The sequence below is a fragment of the Perognathus longimembris genome, chromosome 1, assembly GCF_023159225.1.
Source record: "Perognathus longimembris pacificus isolate PPM17 chromosome 1, ASM2315922v1, whole genome shotgun sequence".
Lineage (NCBI taxonomy): Eukaryota > Metazoa > Chordata > Mammalia > Rodentia > Heteromyidae > Perognathus > Perognathus longimembris.
Window position 1 is genome coordinate 128,141,877 of NC_063161.1, and position 7,583 is coordinate 128,149,459.

The window sequence follows — 7,583 nt, forward strand, 5'->3', positions numbered from 1 at the left end:
TATTTAGCCCACTTGATGATGGGGGCTATTGGTTCTTTGCGGTTTTGTTTTGGAAGAAGGTAATTTTTTTAGTTCTGCATATATTTTAGATACGAGGCCTTTGTCCATTGAATGGCCAGTAAAGAACTTCTCCCAGTCTGTGGGATTTCAGTTTATCTTGCCAGCTATGTCCTTTGTCTTGCAGAAGCTCTGCAGTTTGATGCAGTCCCATTTGTCCAACCTATCTTTGATTTGTAGCCTTTCTGGGTCTTTCTTAAGGAAGTTCTGTCGTGCACCAAGGAGCCTAAGTGTTTCTGCTACTCCTTCCTTTAGTGTTTTCAGGGTGTCTGTTTTGATTTCGAGGACTTTAATCCATTGGGAATTGATTTTGGTGCAGGATGATATATGAGGATCTAGTTTTAGTTTGTTGCATGTACTGAGCCAGTTTTGCCAGCACCATTTGTTAAAGAGGCTATCTTTCTTCCATACTATTATTTTAGCTCCTTTATCAAAGATTAAGTAGGTGTAGTTCTGTGGGTTCATTTCTGGGTCTTCAATTCTGTTCCATTGGTCTTCAGGCCTGTTCCGGTACAAATACCAAGCTGTTTTTATTACTATAGCTTTATAATACAGCTTGAAGTTGGGTATTGTAATTCCTCCAGCACTGTTCTTTCTGCTTAGGATTGTTTTTGCTATTCTAGGTCTTTTATTGTTCTATATGAATTTCTGGATTGCTTCCTCTTTTTCCTTAAAAAATGGTGTTGGGATATGAATGTGTATTGCATTGAATTTGTAGATAGCCTTTGGCAATATTGCCATTTTGATTATATTAATCCTCCCAATCCAGGAGTATGGGAGGTTTTTCCAGTTCCTTAGTTCTGACTTAATTTCACTTTTCAAGCTTTTAAAATTCTCATCAAAGAGGTCTTTCACTTCTTTGGTTAAGGTTATTCCTAGATATTTTATGTTTTGGGGGGCTATTGCAAAAGGAGTTGCTTTCCTGATTTCAGCCTCAGTCTTCAGGTTGTTAGCATAGAGAAAGTCCATTGATTTTTGAAGGTTTATTTTATATCCTACAACATTGCCAAAGTTTGGATCAGCTCTAGTAGCTTGGGGGTAGAGCCTATGGGATTCTTTAGGTATAGGATCATGTCATCTGCGTAGAGAGAAAGCTTGACTTCATCTTTTCCTATTTGGATCCCCTTTATATTTTCTTCTTGCCTAATTGATCTGGCTAGGAATTCTAATATTATGTTGAAGAGCAGGGGAGAGAGTGGACATCCCTGACTTGTTCCTCATTTTAAAGGGAATGGCTTTAGTTTTTCACCATTTAGAGTTATGCTAGCTGTTGGTTTGTCATAAACTGCCTTGATTATATTCAGGAATGTTCCCTGGAATCCCAGTTTTTCCAGGGATTTTAGCATAAATGGGTGCTGGATTTTATCGAATGCTTTTTCCGCATCCAGAGATAAAAACCAAGTGGTTCTTTACCTTGTTCCGGTTGATGTGGTGGATTACATTAATTGACTTGCTTATATTAAACCAACTTTGCATCCCTGGGATGAATCCAGTTTGATCGTGGTGTATGATTTTTTTGATGACGTGTTGAAGTCGATTGGCCAGAATGTTGTTGAGAATTTTTGCGTCTATGTATATCAGGGAAATTGGTCTGTAGTCCTCTTTCCGTGATGAGTCCCAGCCTGGTTTTGGGATGAGGGTTATACTGGCTTCATAGAATGAGTCTGGTAGTGAACATTCTCTTTCAATTTCATTGAAGAGTTTGAGAAATATTGGTGTGAGTTCTGTTTGGAAGGCCTTGTAGAATTCTGCAGTGAATCCGTGTTGACCTGGGCTTTTCTTGGATGGGAGATCATTTATTGCCATTTCTATTTCAATACTGGATATGGGTCTGTTTAGAAAGTTTAAATATTCATGTTTAAGTTTCGGGATATGAATTTTTTTCTAGGAAATCATCCATTTCTTCCAAGTTCTCGAATTTGTTGGCATAAACGTTTGCAAAATACCCCCTTATTATTTTCTGAATTTCGATTATTTCTGTGGTGATGTTACCTGTTTCATCTCTTATCTTATTTATTTGAGTGTGCTGCCTGTGTTTTTTGGTCTGGTTTGCCAGGGGTGTGTCTATCTTGTTGATGTTTTCGAAGAACCAACTCTTTATTTTGTTGATTCTTTCGATGGTTTTTTTAGTCTCTAATTGATTTAATTCTGATTTGATTTTAATTATTTGCTTCCATCCATTGACTTGGGGTTTGGCTTGTTGTTCTCTCTCAAGGAAATTAAGGTGGTTCCTTAAATTATTGAGTTGCTGTTTCTCCAGTTTGTTGATGTATGTACTCAGAGATATAAATTTTCCTCTGACTACTGCCTTTGCTGTGTCCCAAAGGAGCTTGTACTTTGTGTCCTCAACTTGGTTGAATTCCATAAACATTTGAATTTCCATTTTAATTTCTTCAATGACCCACTGAAGGTTCAGCAGTGTGTTGTTTAGCCTCCATGAATTGTAGGATTTTCTGTGGTGGCTGTTTGAATTGAGCTCTAATTTTATTCCATTGTGGTCTGAGAGAATGCAGGGAATGGTTTTGATACTTCTGAATTGTACAGATTTTCTTTGTGCCCTACGATGTGATCTATTTTGGAGTATGTTCCATGTGCTGCGGAGAAGAATGTGTATTCTGTTGTTACTGGGTGGAATATTCTGTAGATGTCAGTTATGTCTAGTTGGTCTATGCAATTATTTAGTTCTGTGATTTCTTTTTTCAGTTTTTGGCGTGTTGATCTGTCCAGAGGTGATGGTGGAGTGTTAGAGTCCCCAACTATCAATGTGTTTGGGTCTATGAGTGTTTTTAGAGTCAGTAGTGTTTGTTTGATGAAGTTGGGTGCTGCTTCATTTGGTGTGTAGATATTTAGAATGGTTATATCTTCCTGTAGGAGAGATCCCTTTACTAGTATGTAGTAGCCTTCTTTGTCTCTTCTTACCTTTTTTAATTTGAAGTCAATTTTGTCTGATACTAGGATTGCAACTCCAGCCTGCTTATGGGGGCCATTTGCTTGATAGATTTAATTCCAGCCTTTCACTTTTAGAAGATGTTCACTTTTGCTGGATATGTCTCTTGGAGGCAGCAGAAAGAAGGATCTTGATTTTTGATCCAACTTATGAGCCTATGTCATTTGATTGGAGAATTAAGTCCATTAATGTTGAGTTAGGATTGAGAGATGATGGTTTGTTCCTTTCATTATCACTATCTTGTTTAAAGCTGTGTCTTCCCATTTCTTGATCTGATGTTTACTATTTAGTGTTCATTTCTCTGTCTGTATTGGGATCTTGATTATTTTCCCTGTATAGTACATCTTTGAGGGTTTTCTGTAAGGCTGGTTTGGTGGATATATATTGATTCAGTTTTTCCTTACTGTGGAAGACTTTTATTTGACCTTTGGCTGTGAATGAGAGCTTGGCTGGGTACAGAATTTTTGGTTGGTATTTATTTTTATTTAGTGTTTGGTATACTTCATTCCAGGCTCTCCTTGCTTTCTTGGTCTCTGTTGAGAAATCTTGGGTAATTCTGATTGCTTTTCTTTTATATGTGATTGTTTTCTTCTCCCTAACAGCTTTAAGGATTCTTTCCTTGTAATCTACTGATCCTGTTTTGATCACATTGTGTCTGTGGGATGTCCTATTCTGGTCTGGTCGGTTTGGGGTTCTAAATGCTTCTTGTATCTGTATTCCTTTCCTTCTGGATATTTGGGAAGTTCTCACCTAACATTCTGTTAAATAGATTGCCTATCCCATTAACCTCTTTCTCCAAGTTTTCCTCAATACCTATTATCCTTAAATTGGGCTTCCTGATTGTGTCTTGAATCTCCTTTAGCTATTTGTTTTGTTGATTGGACAGGATTTGTATTGATTTTTTATCTTTCTCCAAAGAATCTAAGGAATCTTCAGCTCCTGAGATTCGATCCTCTGCTTCAGTTAGTCGGGACTGTAGGCTAGCTACTTGATTTCAAATCTCTTTTCCTTCTGACTGGTCTTTCCTGATGATTTTCATGTCATTTTTAGGTCTTGTATGGACTTCTTTACTTCATTAACTTCATTACTCTGGTTTTGAGTGTTGTCTCTCAAATCTTTAAGCTGGGTAGCTATATTTTCATTTGACTCTAGCAGTTCATTTATCTTTCTATTTGTCGATGCCATGAAATTCTCCATTAATTTTTGCTTTGCCTCCTCACGCTCTAGAATAATTGACTGAAGAGGTTCAAACTTTTCATTTATTATGTTTATCAGTAGACTTTTAGAGCATTTTGAGGGTTCTCTTATATGTTTTTAATTGACTGCTCTGCTTCCTGCTTGTTTTGAGTGGGGGATAAGACTTCATTGTTTGCCATCTTTCTTGTGTTCCTTCTGCCCATTTGGATTGGGAATGCCAGTCTACCAGCACCTGTGACCACCGTTTAAGACCCAAAGCAGACCTTACCAAGCACAGTTGTGTAAATCTTACAAGTTCACAATTATATACAGATACCTTGTATACCTGTCTATAAAATTAGATTTGGTGTTCTTAAAGAATGCAGTTTCAATATAACAACTGATCCTGGGCCCTGTATTCAATAGTTACTTGTTTACAGTTACAACCCTATAAGTAATTCTTGTTTTTATATTAAGTTCTTTTAGGACTGGCTTTCTCTATGTACCCCTTTGATTTACTCGGATTAAGGAGGGATACCCTCTATCCAATAACCAGGAGTCAATGGAACCTGGAGGTCCAGGCAGTATGTCAGGAGGGTAAGTTGGAGGTAGTAAAGAGAATAGAGTAAAATGTATTGGGGGGGGTGGTGATTTTGGTTTAGTTTCAGTGACGTGGAAATGTGGAGAAGAGTAGAATCAGTAGAAAGAACAAGGTTAAAATGATAGACAATGGAGAGTTAGCAGAAAAGAGTGGAGGTGTTATTCATAGGAAAGTAATTTTTAAAGAAAGAGAACGCAAAGAGAGAAATAAAGTAAAAATGCTGGAAGACAGATCCACAAAACAGAGAAAAATTATTTAAAAAAAGAAAATAAATAAAAGGAATAAAACAGAAAAGGAGGGGCTGGGGATCTGGCCTAGTGGCGAGAGAACTTGCCTTGTATACATGAGGCCCTGGTTTCGATTCCCCAGCACCACATATACAGAAAACGGCCAGAAGTGGCGCTGTGGCTCAAGTGTCAGAGTGCTAGCCTTGAGCAAAAAGGAAGGCAGGGACAGTGCTCAGGCCCTGAGTCCAAGGCCCAGGACTGGACAAAAAAAAAAAAAAAAAAACGAAAAGGAACAACCCAAACAAAAAAAAAAAAAATAACTTGATAAAACAAACCGGTAAAAATGGAAAACAAACAAACAAACAAAAACCAACGATGTTTCAGAAGTGAAAAAATTTTTTTAAAAAATTTTTAAGTTTAAAAAATGTTTGAAAAGAAAAAAAAATTGAGTCCCCCTTGTTTGGGTGGTCTTCCCCAGTCTCTGGTTTCCTTGCGATGGTCTCCAGTCTATTTTCCTGATTGGCTGGTCTGACTTGGTTTTAGTTTGCAGGGGGTGGATCTGCTCTGATCCTTCTCCCCTGTTGGTGCAATCCTGGGTCTCTGTGGTTCGCACAGCTTGCAGGTAGGCCTTGGGCGTCCTCTGTAGATGGGGACGTGAGCACTCTCAGGAACTGTGGGCCCTCTGTCTGCTGTGGGGCCGCTGCCTTTGACGCCTGGCTTTGAATAGGCTGTGTACTCAGCAGGGCGGGGCGCCTCTGGCCTGTTTTACCTGGCTGAGAGTTGCTTGCCTGGGGGAGGCTCCTCCATCCTGGGCGGGGTGGCCTCCTTGGCGGAGGTGGCTATGTAATGCAGCTCCGTTTCGGGCTGGGAATTGGGATTCTTCTGTGACGGGACCGTTTAACTGTCTCAGGAACTGTTTGTTCCCCCATCTGGTGTTTCCGTGCCACTGGTAGCTGCACGCCGCTATTGCTTTAAATTTAGAAATTCTGGTAGGCAGGGCGGGGCACCTCTGGCTAAGCCAAGGCCCAGGACTCGCCTCCAGCCAGGGCAGGGGGCGTTCTCCTGGGCGGAGCTGGCTCTCACTGGTCGGTTCCTCTTGCCCTTTTCAAAGATGGCTCCTTTGTCCTCGCTTTCCCCAGGCCTACTTTAGTTCCAGTCTAGTCTGATCCTATGCCAGTGGCAAATATGGCGTTTTGCTCTGGCAGTGGGGGAAGGGCTGCCTTCCAAAAGCTGCTCTGTGGGCTCGAGTGAGAATATCTTTCGTGGGGTACTCATGCTTTCTCTGCGATTTCAGGTCATCCGTGCTCAGCCACCATCTGGAGGATTTCTTCCTGGTCTATGCCGTGTGCTTTAGCCGTGTGGAGTGCAGGTTGCTGTGCCGGGCGCTGTGCTGGCGCCAGCACTTGCAAGGCGGCGGGATGCCGCCTGGAGCTCAAATCTGTGTTTTCAGATGAGCAAAGTCTATTTTTCCTTCCTAGCCAGAATTCCTGTAATGTCAGAACTTACTCTGGCTGTCTTTCTAGGAGTAAAAGTTTCTATGGGGTGAGAAAACTGCGATGTCGGCGGGAGCTCAGCTAGGGCTCTGCTGCTCCTCCGCCGTCTTCCCGGAAGTCCTCCTAATATGATTTTTTTCCAAATCCTTCCATTTCCTTGTGAATGGGGCAGTGTCATTCCTTCCGATGGAGACATAGAATTGCATTGTGTATATGTACCACATTTTCCTGATCCACTCGTCTACTGAGGGGCATCTAGATTGGTTCCATGTTCTAGCAATGACAAGTTGTGCTGCAATGACCATAGTTGTGCTGGTGGCTTTAGTGTGGTCTTGCTTGTAGTCTTTTGGGTAGATGCCCAAAAGTAGGGCTGCTGGGTCATAGGGGAGCTTTATGTGTAGCCTTCTTAGGAACCTCCAAGAAGGAATAGGAGAAACTCTAGGACTCTTTGGTACTGGAAAAAACTTCCTCACCAAAGGCCCAGAAAAGCAACAAATTAAAGGTTTGACAAGTGGGATGGTATCAAACTGCAGAGCTTCTGCATGGCAAAGAACATAGTTTCCAAGATAAATAGAAAGCCCACAGATCGGGACAAAGGCCTGATATCTAATATATACACAGATCTTAAAAATTTAAATTCCTCCAAAATAAATAATCAAAGAACCAACAGCCCTCTCAACAAATGGACTAAAAACCTAAAAAGAAACTTCTCTGAAGAGGAAATGAGAATGGCCAATAATGACATGAAAAAGTACTCTGCATCACTAGCCATAAAAGAAATGCAAGTCAAAATGACATTGAGATTCCACCTCACCCCAGTAAGAATGTCCATTATCAGGAAATCCAATGATAACAAAAGCTGGAGAGGACGTGGCCAAAAGGGAACCCTACTACATTGTTGGTGGGAATGCAAACTTGTTCACCCCCTCTGGAAAGCAGTGTGGAGGTTGTTTACAGTTTTGTGTATTTTTCTGGACTCCAAACTCCTGGCTGTTAGGATGGCTGGGTTATTTATCTTTGTGTCTCCAGCCCTAACAGAGTAAATTCTTTGTGTTGTTGTATTAGTTCAGAAAGAAAAAAAA